The sequence below is a fragment of the Hippocampus bargibanti genome, linkage group LG04 (genome assembly GCF_051943395.1).
Source record: "Hippocampus bargibanti isolate YZ-2025 linkage group LG04, ASM5194339v1, whole genome shotgun sequence".
Lineage (NCBI taxonomy): Eukaryota > Metazoa > Chordata > Actinopteri > Syngnathiformes > Syngnathidae > Hippocampus > Hippocampus bargibanti.
Window position 1 is genome coordinate 14,725,601 of NC_142737.1, and position 15,144 is coordinate 14,740,744.

General features: G+C 42.4%; 2 protein-coding genes across 2 annotated transcripts in view; one reads left to right on the plus strand and one right to left on the minus strand.

Moving 5' to 3' along the window:
- The window catches only part of sv2ca (synaptic vesicle glycoprotein 2Ca), a 42,554-nt gene extending 34,564 nt beyond the window's left edge, over nt 1-7,990 (minus strand). Inside the window, exon 1 of the mRNA XM_088994232.1 lies at nt 7,850-7,990. The gene's annotated coding sequence lies outside the window, so the exon portion shown is untranslated. The remainder of the gene's footprint in view (nt 1-7,849) is intronic.
- Nucleotides 1-15,144, plus strand: part of LOC148899157 (ladderlectin-like) — a 256,335-nt gene that overhangs the window by 225,423 nt on the left and 15,768 nt on the right. The gene's annotated exons all lie outside the window — the stretch shown is intronic.

A 15,144-nucleotide genomic window follows, 5' to 3' on the forward strand; every position in this document is an offset into this window, starting at 1 on the left:
TCGTCGTGCATGACGATTTGAGTCTCATCCACGACGAGCCGTGCAACGTCCGCGTCAACGTCAGTCCGAGACCCCACTCACCGCTGGATCCCGGAGCGACTCTGGACTGGTCTCGTTCCCCCGGAGCCGGGCAGTTCACGCCCACGTCGGCGTCCGACCGAGACCTGGTCCCATACGGCCGTACGGGGTGCCATTCTGCGCCTGGCAGTTCGACGTCCACGCAGAGCCATGCGCCGTCGCGTGAACGTGCGAGAGGGATCGCACTCACGCCCACGACGATCCGTGCCGCGTCTTCGTCCACCCCAGGCCGAGTCCCGTTCCCATCAGGCCGCCGCCCGTCGTTTGCTGGAGAGGCAGCGGTTGCCCTCTCCACTGACCGTTCCCTGGCGAGTGGACCTTTTGGGATACTGTTGGGACTTCTGGAAGCAGCCCCTTGAAGGGGGGGTACTGTCATGATCTGGTTGGCGACCAACGGGGGGCGCTGTCGCCCCCGCCTACACCTCACAGGTGCTGGTCGTCCCGATCAGATTGGCGACCAGCGGGTAGCGACGTCAGCCTTGCCTGCAGCCTCGCAGGTGTTGGTCGTTTAATCATTGACATTTAAAAGAACACCCGGCACGACCATCCGGTGCCGGTTCATTGTTTGTTTGCTGCTTGGTTGCAGCATGCATCGTGTACGTGTTTGTTTAACCTTGGCGGGCTTTTACTTTTGGTCTTCTTTTGCTACTTTGTATTTTTTCCATTCAGATGATTTTGATGTTTTACATTTTGTTCCTGCTGACTTTATTTTAATACAATTTGTCAAACAACCTCCTACTCACTCCTGCCTGCTTTTTAGGATCCGCACCCGCCATCACCACCTTCAAACCGTGACAATATACATACATATACATACATATATATACATATACAGTAAAGTCTCGTTATATCGATATTCAAGGGAGTCCGAAAAAATATCGATATAACCGGGACTATCGATATATCCGACCCTGTTTGCATGTAATTTTCTCCGTGCGTGCATAGAAATAGTATCGATATAACCGGGACTATCGATATATCCGATATCGATATAACGAGACTTTACTATATATATATATATATATATATATATATATATATATATATATATATATATATATATATACAAGATGGCGCCGCGGATGGCAGCCTCGGTCACACGCTCCCTAGTATTGTTCCTGGTTTTGTCATTTTCATTTGTTTTTTTGCGACCCTACGCGACTCAGTTACACGAGGGAAGAGTTACTGAGCATTGGGGAATCCACTCTTGGACTATTTTCACCGACACACCAAAATCTACAAGGTTTTTCGGGGCTGCTCGCTAGCGGCGTAGCAGCTCTGTACGGAGCTTTGAGACGCCGGCGTAGGAGGGGGAAGCGAGCCGGCGTGCTCGTCAAGCTACGGCAGCGTGGATTTCGAACGCCGCTCCCATCGATCCACCTCGCTAATCGACACTCACTACCAAACAAGATGGACGAACTTCTGCTTCTCACAAAGACCAATAAAACGTTTGCCCGCTCTGCTGCGCTGTGCTTCACTGAGACCTGGCTCAGTGACCGCCACCCGGATTCCGCGCTACACCTACCCGGATTCCGTCTCCTTCGGGCCGATCGTGACACGGAGCAATCGGGGAAATCCAAAGGCGGTGGACTATGCTTCCACATCAACGAAGAATGGTGCACCGATGTCACGATGCTCGACGCACACTGCAGCCCTGGTTTGGAATCGCTGTCTCTCAACTGCAAGCCATTCTACTCGCCACGTGAGTTCGCTTCCTTTATTCTCGTTGCCGTGTACATCGCGCCACAAGCTAATGCTAACGCACAACAAGCCATGGTTCACTCCCAAACTCAGGCAGCTTAGGAAAGAGAAAGAATCCGCATTTAAAAGCGGCGATCGAGCAGTTTACAAACTCGCCCGAAACAGGCTGACGAAGGAAATTAACATTGCAAAGAAAAGTTATGCGGAGAGGCTTAACAAACAGTTCTCCGCTAACGACTCTGCATCGGTGTGGAATGGCCTGAAAGCAATAACGAATTATCGTTTACCTTCCCCCCAAGCAGTGTACAACAATGGTATGGCTGATGAGTTAAATACATACTTTTGCCGATTTGAAAAGGACACCCCCATTTCCGCGGTCTGCCCACCATTACCAGAAACTACGGTATCTCCGCCCTCTGCCCTACAGATCCACGAACTGGACGTTAGACGGCTCTTCAAGCAGATGAAGATCAAGAAAGCTGCAGGACCTGACAGAGTGTCCCCCTCCTGCCTGAGAGTCTGCACTGACCAGCTGGCTCCGGTCTTCACACAAATCTTCAACAGATCCCTGGAGCAGTGTGAAGTCCCATCCTGCTTCAAACAGTCTACTATCGTCCCAGTTCCAAAGAATCCAGCACCCTCGGGATTGAAGGACTATAGACCTGTCGCTCTGACGTCTGTGGTCATGAAGTCCTTTGAACGCCTCGTGCTGAACCACCTAAAGAACATCACCGGACCTCTGCTAGATCCTCTTCAGTTTGCCTACCGGGCAAACAGGTCTGTGGAGGATGCAGTCAACATCGGACTGCACCACATCCTCGACCACCTTGACAACACAGGAACCTACGCAAGGATCCTGTTTGTGGACTACAGCTCTGCGTTTAATACCATCATCCCAGAACTCCTCATCCCCAAACTTCTCCAGCTTGGTGTGTCCCCCACGATCTGCCAGTGGACCCTCAGCTTCCTGACAGGACGGACACAACAGGTCAGACTGGGAAATATAGCATCCACAACACGAACCACGAGCACTGGAGCCCCGCAGGGATGCGTCCTCTCTCCATTGCTCTTCTCTCTCTACACAAACGACTGCACCTCAACGCACCCAGCTGTCAAATTCATAAAGTTCGCAGACGACACCACGGTCATCGGTCTCATCAAAGACGGCGACGAGTCTGCGTACCGACAACAAGTGGAGCAGCTGGAGCTCTGGTGCAGCCGTCACAACCTGGAGCTGAACACGCTCAAGACAGTTGAGATGATCGTGGACTTCAGGAAACATCCATCACCACACCTACCCCTCACACTATCCAACTGCCTTGTGTCAACCGTTGAGACCTTCAAGTTCCTGGGAATCACAGTCTCCCAGGACATGAAGTGGCAGGTCAACACCAACTCTATTCTGAAAAAGGCCCAACAGAGAATGTACTTCCTGAGGCTGCTAAAGAAGCATGGCCTGCCACAGGAGGTGCTGCAACATTTCTACACAGCTGTCATCGAATCCATCCTGTGTTCTTCCATCACCATTTGGTTCGGGGCCGCCACAAAAATGGACAAAATCTGACTTCAACGGACGGTTAGGACGGCGGAAAAAAATCATTGGCACCGCCCTACCCACTCTCGAGGACTTGCACACTGCAAGAATCCGAACAAGGGCGCGGAAAATCCTACTGGACCCTCCGCACCCTGCCCACCACCTTTTCCAGCTACTCCCCTCAGGCAGGCGCTACCGATCCATGCGCACCAAATCCAGCAGACATTTAAACAGCTTCTTCCCCCAAGCCATTAACCCTTTGAACTCTTCAACAGTAGCCAAAATGGAACTGTATAGTGCCACTTATCAGTTTTTTTGACGACGATACTAGTGTAGCGTGTTCTACCGGAAACAAATTCCTTGTGTGTTCTACATACTTGGCAATAAAGATGATTCTGAGATATACAATAAAGTCTCGTTATATCGATATCGGTTATATCGATAGTACCGCTTATTACGATACTATTTTCATTTCCCTTGCACATTTCTAGTCTTTTTATGTATATATACTACAGTTTAGTACGATACCCGGTTATTATGATAATCCGGTTATTACGGTGCTCCTTTTCATCCCCCGCCGGCCATTTTTGTTGTTCATATCGATATATCCGTCGCGCCATTGGTCAACTTGGTCACGTGTCTTGTTACGTGAGCCGCCATCGGTCGCGCCATTGGTCGACTTGGTCACATGAGCCGCCATCGGTCGCGCTATTGGTCGACTTGGCCGTGTGACTTTGTCACGTGACACGCCATCGGTCGCGCCATTGGTCAACTTGGTCAGGTGACTTGGTTACGTGCCCAGCACCCGTGTAGCAGAGCCATTTTCATTTTCAGACGCTAGCTCGTGTGTAGCAGATGAGATTGAAGTGTTTGTGTTAAAAGGTAAAAATGGGAAGCAGAAGAAGATTGATGACTTTTTTAAATTGTATACATAATACAGTAAGATGTAAGTGTTGCAGTTTCCCTGTTGTGTAATGTACATGCCCACTGTACTGTATATGAATGCAATCGTTTTTTGCAACAATGTTTCTTGTTTTGTCTGCTGAAGCGCGATGATTTTGAAAATTATTAACATTCCATACTGTGTATTAAAGGACAGCCGATGTCACTTTTTATTCAAATGCAAATAAAAATGACTTAACGCCAAGACGTCTTGCATTGCTTGTGAATCCAAACAATGGCTTCAGATTCGGATAATATGCTTTCTTGTTACACATCCAGTTATGAATATGTTTCAAATACACTGTAGTTCTGAAGATTAAAGCATACATGTTTACAATCATTAAAGAATTAGATGTGCCATTTTGAGGCAACATTGGGGGAACATCTCTTACCCAAAAAAAAAGGGGAGCTAATGGCCAGCTCCGTTTCTTATATGGCGCTTGGCTGCCCTCTTTTGGCGGCTTTTGTTTAATGCAGTTCGGCGCAGGATCGGATATATCGATAGTCCCGGTTATATCGATATTTTTTCGGACTCCCTTGAATATCGATATAACGAGACTTTACTGTATATATATACATATATGTATATATATATATACATATATATATATATGTATACACACACACACACATACATATACATATATATATATATATATATATATATATATATATATATATATATATATATATATATATATATATATATATGTGTATATATAGTAAAGTCTCGTTATATCTATATCGGTTATATCGATAGTACCGCTTATTACGATACTATTTCTATGACCGCAAGGAGAAAATTACATGCGCGCAGGGTCGGATATATCGATAGTCCCGGTTATATCGATATTTTTCGGACTCCCAAGAATATCGATATAACGAGACTTTACTGTATATATATATATATATATATATATATATATATATATATATATATATAAATATAAAAAAGGGAAATGTTGCCCCCTTGTGGAAAAGGAAAAAACATTGCCTGGAGCCATGGCCAGCGCTTTATCGGTACCTAAATTCGGGAATGGCGCTCAACGTCATATTTTAAATTCCCGAATACATTCATGAATGGCAGTGAATTAGTTAAATTGACGATAGACAGAGTACATCTATCATGATCTACAGTATTTCACCAATCTTACAGATAACTCATTGGGGAATTTCAAATGCATCTTTTTTCGTACAACTCCTGACCTTTGAAAAACACTCACCAACCAGCGCGAACACCTGACAGCTGGTTTGCTCTATTAGTATCAGCTAGGAGCAGTTCCAATCTCTAAGTGGGCAATGCAGCAAGTAATCTCATCAATGGAGAAAAGCGGTGGCCACATCTGAGAAGGCGCTTCGAGAATAGAACGTCTTCCATTTTGAGATTTCATCAAACGGTGATGGCATTACTGCATGAGCATGTTCGTGTTTGTGTGTTCAAAGGGGCCTTGGAGGGGTTTTGGCACAAACAAAAGAGATACATGTACATCTAAACAGTGACATGTAAAAATATGTTTCACTAAAATCGCTGAAAAAAATCTGTTAAATCAGTAACCGCCCATGAGAAAATTGAGTGCTTAAATAAATAGTCATACACATATATCTCACATGACATGCCAATCCATCATGTAGATGAATTAAAAAGTCATGAATGAGTGAATGAGCTGAGAAATGAAGACCGTGTGCCTGCCATGAGATGTGTTTTGCTGATTACGCAAGTACAAATGTGCAAAATCTGTATTTATAATGTTGGTACATTTTGAAACAAAAAAAGGACCTTCTTGATTAGCGTACATCTTGGGTACTGACTCATGCCAATTTGATGCACACTTCAACATAAATGATCTCTAAAATCATTCTTGTTATATGCTATTTTTATTATTTGATGATTGTCATTTCCACAAAGTCACTTGATTCGTCTGACAATTACAAAACAGGTAAAAAATTATTACGCAACACAATCTGAAAAAAAAATGGATGGCTGTCTGCGTTCATGTTGTCAAACGATCACTTCTGTAGTTTTAATCAGAAATCCCAATGGCCCGTCACTTGTCAGCTATTCATGAGGTCCTTGGTGGGTTGGGCTGCCTGGTGTCCATGTGGACCGCATTGGTGAACCATTGTCTTTTTCTTTCCATTTTAGGTTTAAGGCATGGCGCATTTTCAGAATAAATGCAAGAACTCTTCAAGCCATTTGGTGAAGGGGGTCATTAAGCAGGATCTAAACAAAATAATGAAACATCTGCTGAATCTCGAGATTTTTTTCTCTCCATTATTCTGTCAAACAATCTTTTATTTTCCTGGTGCTTTTGTTTCTGCTTCATCGCATTACCGGCAGTGTGCTATCAACATGAGTGAAATGAGAAGTGAGTCGCTTGTGAGTTTTTTTTTATGATGCTTATAGTTCAAGAAGACAAAAAAGGGACAGGTCAGGTATGATCAACTGAATTCCAGTTAGCCATGTTGATTGTGCAAGTGGAAAAATGTCTCTGATATGAACCAGTAACAAACTGGGAAGAATATTAGTAATCTTCCTCTATGAAATAATGGGTCCAGGGGGTTGGGGGGCGGCCATTTTGGATCGGGGACACGACTTGAAATACAAAATGTAGAAAATCAATCCACCGCAAACCGGGACAAAATGTCGAGTGCTGTATTTGTGTTTGGTAGTTGGTAGGCTGGAGTCTGATTCATGGAGACAATGTAAAATGCAAAAAGCAAATGGATGGGATACAACATTTGTGTTATGGGGAGGAACGGTTCCGCTGTGACTCAAATGCAATCGGTATTCTCTTCTAGATTTGTATAAAATTGTAATGCTTTTGGTTTTGTTTGCACACATTGTACACAATGTTAAAACTCCAAATCCAGTGTGAGATTTTATACAATGACACTTGTCGAAGAAACATTGTAACTATAAATACAACCGGAGCACAATGTTCCCATTGCTCACAATGCACTTTGCCACAGGTTTTCCAGTTCAGCGATCGCAAGGATGTCAATTGTTGCCTCACAAGGTGCAATTCATGGATGAGTCAGTTCCCCGCACGCGGATCCTATCCTCCTTTGGCAGAGTGCTCCAACTGCCCCAGGGCAGGCGACTGCATTGCTTTGGTCTACAACCGAAAAACTCTGCGCCGATCAAGCGGGAAGTATCGTAATCTCACCGAAATCAGAGAATGGACCGATACACAGCGAAACCCATCAACAATCTTTCCAATTAAAGACAGTCTTAAACTTTACACGATGGCAGACACGAGCAATTCCGAGACTGAGTCATAATGATCCTTTTAACCCGGAATGAAAAGCGTAAATAAACTCAAATTTTCAGGTGTCAAATTAAATAAACCGTAGCTCACTTTCACAAATGATGACAGTTGCATGCAACTTTTAACAAATGATTCACGAAATCTTAAACAATTTCTCTTATTTAAACAAACAAAAAATCCCCTCTATTACGGATTAAATCTCCCCCTATCACACTGATAGGGGGAGAAAGAAATACTTGCTATTCTTTTAACTATTTGGCTGCATAGGATAAAACATAAGACGAGTGGGATTATCAACTTGAAGATGATGAAAAAAAAGACTTACCTTCATTTATGGTAACAAAAGTAGCAAGAGCTTCCTAAAAGCCGTTGTTTGATACATCTTGACTAAATCTCCTGGGTATTTCTTCAACAAAGAAGTGGATCCGACGTAAATGAAGTGAACAACGTGATTCCCCCTTCCCTCCCTCCCCGACGCAGTGCTCTCTCGCTGCAGTACTTCAGTAAGAGGAGACAGAAGCAGAGGGATGGAGGAGGGAGGCAGAGGGTGGGATACAGGGATGGATGCAGGGAAGAGAGCAACGTAATCAATAATTGCATTTCATTGAGTGATGCTGGTAATTCCATTTGATGGAACAATCTAGTTAGGTGACGAGATGACGTGGGCAAACGCGAAGCACATAAAAATAGGTTTCATTTAAACTGGTTGGAACTGGCATAATATTGCGTTCGAATCAAAACTACACTTTGGATTTGAAAACATCCAAAATATTTTTGGAATGGAGGTTTGAATGGATGGATGGATGGATGGATGGATGGATGGATGGATGGATGGATGGATGGATGGATGGATGGATGGTAGATCCAAGAGAGATGGCAATCTGGATCTCTGGAAGTGGTCCACTGAAAAAAAATTACTCAGTAATGCCCCTAAATATGAATGTTGAGGACTGCTTTAAAAATGTCGACATTTGAATGAAAATACGTGATATAAGATAAGATAAAATAAAACCTTATTTTTGTCTCACAATTGAGAAATTCCCAATTTACAGGAGCTAGTGAGCCATTCTAAGACAAAAAGTATATCATTAAATATAAGTATAAATATAAAATAGAAAGTAAAAATATACGCACATTAACTCATTCACTGCCAGATGACATGCAAAAACGTATCCACTCCAGTGCCAGGGTTTTTGTCATTTTCACTCAAATTGCAGGATTTACTGAATCAGAAAGCCTTTAATAGTCCCACAATGGGGAAATGTTCTATCTACAGCAGCAAAATTGAAAGGGTGATGGGGTTGGGAGGGGGGGAAGATATGTATATTATATATATATATGTATATGTATATTAGTATATTTGACAATAAAGCTGACTGACTTTTTCACTTTGATGTACTTCTTCTTTTCCTTTCGGCTTTTCCCTTCAGGGGTCGCCACAGCGAATCAATCATTTAACCCGGTTTTGTGCATCCTCTTCTCTCACAACCTTCATGTCCTCTTTGACCGCATCCATAAAACTCCTCTTCGGTCTTCCTCTTGGTCTCCTGCCTGGCAGTTCAAGGCTCAGCATCCTTCTGTCGATATAGTCACTGTCTCTTCTCTGGACATGTCCAAACCATCTCAGTCTGGCTTCTCTGACTTTCTCTCCAAAGCCTCTTATATGAGTTGTCCCTCTAATGTACTCATTCCTGATCCTATCCAACTTGGTCACTCCCAAAGAAAATCTCAACATCTTCAGCTCTGCTACCTCCAGCTCTGCTTCCTGTCTTTTCTTCAGTGGCGCTGTCTCTAGTCCAAACATCATGGCTGGTCTCACCACTGTTTTATACACTTTGATGTACAATGGTGCAAAAAATGTTTCCTAAAAAGAACTGTAAATAGTGCAAGTATAAAAAGCATATGTGATATATGTAACTGTATTGAGTTGAGAATAGTTTCATTTCTTTCATAACTTTGCTGCTGTGAAATGTAAATTTCTCCACTGCGAGACTAATAAAGGCAAATCCAATCCAATCCAATCCAATATTACGTTTTTGGACTACATCAATATTCAATGCAGCGTAAGAAATCTTTCACTCTCTTCTTTCATCAGAAAAAATGACTTCATTCATAAATTATTTGCCTCTGGAGTTATCTGAGCTTGAAGTGGGGGCTGCTGTACAAAAGGCAAATGTTGCCCCCTGTGGGAGGGAAAAACATTACCAAATGTCTGACCGTAGCTTAATCTGCACCCCGCCGCAAGAAAAACCAAAACCCGAACATATTCGGGCGCTCTGTCATGCTTCAAAAATTCCGGAATAAATTTGGGAATGGAAGTGAATGATTTAAAAATTGGTGAGTTCAAGTTTTGTGTTCAATAGTTTCATCCTTGGGCGTGCCATGAGCACGATAGGGTGTGAAATGAAGGAGGAAAGAATAGATACACAGCGTACACATCTTGAATATGCCATTAAATAATAACAACAAAGGGGTTGGGGGATTTATCCTATAGTATGCATTTATCCTAGTATGCAGAATTTATGTAAATGGGATTATTCTAACAATTTTGAATAATCCGTAATGCCTAATGTGCAAAACTAACACATTTGATCAAATCTTGGCCATTAAGTGGTCGAACAACAGAAGTGTCATACCTCAGGGGAGAATTTCTCCTCATTAAACCAGTCCCCATGTGACAATTTCCTGATGTGACACTTGGGGGATGTAAGCCGGCCAGCGCAGCCCTTTGAGACAGCACGTCCGGCCGATAGTTAAAAGAGAAAAGATCATTGATCACTTAATGTTGTGAGTCTCTTCATTCTATTGACACGATTTAACGTTATCATTAGAAGCCTACCAATAGAGCTCGTGGTGGTCTCTTACCAGAGTTAAATAACCCTGAGCCATTCGCAGCACCTCTAGCAACAGACCCCATCAGCTTGAGCTTTTGATTTCAGTTACCATTGTCACGGTTTTGCAAGGTGGTGATGGCGGGTGCGGATCCCAAAAGGCAGGCAGGAGGGAGCAGGAGGTTGTATTTGAGAAATTGTATTAAAATAAAGTCCGCAGGAACAAAATGTAAAACATCAAAATCATCTGAATGGAAAAAATAAAAAATATCAAAAGAAAACCAAGATTAAAAGTCCGCCAAGATTAAACAAACACATACACTGCACACAGTGCATACAATTGCTTCCAACAGCATACAATGTGTTCAACAGCATTCAATGACATTTAACAATTACCCGACACCGAATGTTCGTGCCAGGTGTCCTTTTTTTTGAGTGTGACTGATTGGAAACGACCGGCACCTGTGCAGGTGCAGGCGGGGCCGACAGCGCCACCTGTTGGTCGCCAACCAGATCATGACAACCATAGCTCATTCATTTGCTTCAAGTTTTTTTTTTTAATTGGTAATCTGATTGATTTGTTATCTTTATAAAATTACTGGTACTGTTTTTACACATAATAAAACTAAATTGTCCTTGGATGAAAACGTGAATGTTTGTCTATGTTCCCTGCAATAAATAACTCAGGATATCCCAACTCTTGCCTGACTTGTACAATCATACACATTATTCATAAAAATCATACAAGTTATCCATAAAAAAAAGTCAATTGTTCACAGCAGTGAATAATTCAAAGTATGTAAGAATTTGGATGGGCTATTTAAATGCTTCTCTGCTCTGGCTTCCATCATATTAGGCATGCTGGGGAGGATTATAAACATCACATAGAATAAACAAAAAGATTCACCCAATACAAAAATACAAAAAGGATCTTTTTTTCCCCTCCTCCTTTTTTCCCTTTGCCAGATGCAGTGACCTGAGATTGGGGCACCCCCCACTCCTCCAAGCCCCCAAGCCATAAGGCTCCATTTAGTACTGCTGGAGAGCAGAGAGGCACTTAGCTTAATGTACAGGACAGCAGAATGACCCTCACACACACACACACACACACACACACACACACACACACACACACACACACACACACACACACACACACACACACACACTTTGTACAATGTAATGTGAATGCAGGCAATTTCCCGTCCTTTCGCATAAATCTTTGTGTTATCTTTTGTCATATAATAATACAGGCATAATGCAATGATGAGTTGTCTTTTGATTTGTGAAAAGACACTCCATTTCTGATTTCCAGAGTTCTACATTGGATGTGATAGGCATGAAAAACTGTTGATGTTGATGTCATATAATGTCATGAGTAAGTGAGAGAATGTCTATCGTGTTTGGAGTTGCACGTGAAGCAAAAATGGTTTGGTATGAGATTATGCAGGATTAAAATATGAAAACATTGCATCTTCTCATGAACTCAAGTGAGTACAATCCCCTACAACTACTCAATTTTTGCTGCATACTGAAAATATTTATAAATATGACATAGCAGATTAAATTTTCTGATTTTATTGTTTGGAATTTATATCTGGATCTAATATATTTTGAGGGGCATGGCTCAACGAGGATGCACATGACCAGTTGGCCTCTTTTTTGAAGGTAATAAAACCTTTATTTGTCTCACAATGGAGATATTCCCAATTTGTGAGCACCTGGGCATGATTTTAAGAACGTAAAAAATCTCTCTCTCTCTCTCTCTCTCTCTCTCTCTCTCTCTCTCTCTCTCTCTCTCTCTCTCTCTCTCTCTCTCTCTGTGTCTATCTCAGTCTCTTTCTCTCCCCTCTCTCACCCTCTCTCTACCGCCCTCTCACTCTGCTTCTCTTCACCGTCCTCTCTCTGTCTCTCTCTCACCCTCCCTTTAACCCACTCTCTCCCTCCTTCTCTCTCTCTCTCTCTCTGCTGTGTCTCTGTCTCTCTCCCTATCTCTCTCTCTGTCTCTATTTTTCACTCTGTATCTCTCTCTGTCTCTCCATCTCTCTCTCTCTCTGGCCTCTCTTCTTCTCGCTCTGTATTCATTTTTCCGATTTGGTACGCTTCTGACTCTATACTGCTCCCACGATTTCCTGTGGTATTTCTCTGTTTTTCCCGGAGCTCTACCGATTGCTAAACGGACATAAAAATGGACGAAACGACCTCTGAGGCCGGACGAAATGTTGCGTTTCCGTAATTAACGGAAGTGTGTCAGCGGAAGCTCCGCCGAAGCCCTGAGATCGTCACACCGAACCCCAAGGGTTCGATCGAACCCAGGTTAAGAACCAGTGTGCTATACCAACCTGACCTGTGCGCGAGCACAGGTCAGATTACCACTCACCACCAGTGTGGGTCTGAATGGTTGTGCGACTCCATATTTGCCCGACTGACTGACAACCGGTTCAGGTTGTAGTCGACCTTTCACCCGAAGTCAGCTCCAGCACTGTAAATCGTGATAAGAGGTGTTGAAGATTGATGGATGGATGGATGGATGGATGGATGGATGGATGGATGGATGGATGGATGGATGGATGGATGGATGCATGGATGGATGGATGGATGGATGGATGGATGGATGGATGGATGGATGGATGGATGGATGGATGGATGGGGAGTATTCACTTTTTGAGACACAGTATGTTTGTCGAGATCCTTCACAAGAGACAACACAAGTGTGTGGCAATCTTGAACACTCGAGCCGATATCCCTTTCGGCTGCTAGCAACTCAGAGAGATGGTAAATCAAATTTATAGCAGGCAGCAGGTATTGTCGGGTTTCTCTAATATGCTGCCCATTTCACAAAGCCTTTCTGTCAGAAACATGGCACGTGCCCTTCCAAACTCTGACCTCATCACTGGGTCTGTTGTCAAAATGGATTTAGCTTTAAAACACGAAAAAAAAATTGCAAGTCATTTTTTTTAAACCAGAACCCCAAGGCCCCTGACTTCATCTGCAGCTCTCATTTGAGTTTGAGCGCTTTAACTGTCATGGAACAATGCACAGGGATGTAAAAACCACACGGGCTGATTGGTAATGATCTCCCTGGCTCGTTTCCCATATTGCTTTTTAGAGAACCGATACCCCCCGCCCCTCCTTCTCACGTAATCCCACCCCCCGCAGGATTTAATTAAGATATTGCCTTAACGTGTTCTGGGATGAAGATCCTGACTTGGTGATTCAGAAATCTTATTTTTGTTTTTAAACAAATCCAACGTCCATAAATCATATCATACTGACAGATGAAATATGGATCTGTACAAAGGCCCCCCATCAAAGTTGTTATTTTAGCAGTGCAACAGGAATCAAAAATAACTACAGAAGGACACTAAGAAGATCAATTTTCCCTTTTTTTTTTTGTCCGGCGTACCCCTGAACCTTTTTGTCCTCCCCCATCACTCAGACATTTTGATGATTCCCCAAAAGGAAAATGTTAAATACCAGATCATTATGTGAAAATAACTAGAATTTATCACCTTAATTCAATATTTACCTCTCGGGCAATACCTTTTTAACTTTAAATAAAACTTTAAATAAAAAGTAAATATGGTGCCTTGAAAATATATGAATAATATAAAATTAAAAATAGGAAATCAAAAGAAATAATAAAGATGTCACGATACTAATAAAGCTTTATTGACTGGCTGACTAGGATATTTTCGTTATAATTTTGGAAATAAACATTTGTATACTTCCACGCACCACCTGGTTGTGAAACACTGAACTAGAGAACATACACTACCATAAACGCTGACCTATGACCTTAAAATAAAAGCTATTCCAAGAACATTGCATTTGGGCTTGTTTATACATTTTGTTACATAGCAGCAGACTTCCTCGTTAATGGTGGATGAAGAAACACTGGGGATTCCAATACGACTCTGGAAGTTAAAGAGTACCATTTTGATTCACATGGTGGAAAGAAATACAACTGTGTCCAGATCATCACAACAGGGGATTTAAAAATAAGTATGCTGAACTGTGGCTGCTTTTAATATTTTAAGTCCCATTTACTTAATTAAAACAAAGCTAAAGGTGACCTCAGAGTTTTGCATGATAATACAACTCTGAGAAGTGGAGTATGCTCCATTTGGAACACACCGACATTCAGTGACGTGTGGTTCATGGCTGGTGAGGCACTGACGTCATCACAGTCAGATTTACAAACATATGAACTCCACAGAGTAGCTTATTCACCATTTGATTGGCAACAGTTAACGCATTTTGTTTAAAATTTCATGTCAGCATTCTTCATATACTGTATACAAACTGTAGCATAGAAAAAAAGAATTAAAAAAAACGTTATTATCGTGTTACCTTTACTTATAAATGAAGTCCAAGTCTCTCTGTTTCAATGGAGATCACTCTTCCGACTGTATGTTTTCAGTCTTTTCAGTGCTGAGAATGACCGCTCCACTGATACTGTAGTAGCTGGAACAGTGAGCATGAGCTGGAGTAACTTTGTCGCTTCAGGAATAGTTTCAATGAGATCCTTCTTGGCCAAAAAGTTGAGAAGCTGTCCAGGAGATTTACATTCATCCCTCACCGTTTGTGAGCTATACAGTCCGGTGTTGGTCTTCCTTTGATTATTATCTCCTGCTTCGATTGAAAGTCCAGTTTAGAAAATTCTTTCAATTTAGATATGTAATCCACCATTCTGAAAATAAGGCCGAGCAACACGAAAAAATGACTGGATGGTTGCACTTAACTTGCTAACTGTTTACTGTTGCTTGCTGTCACTAATTCTATTATT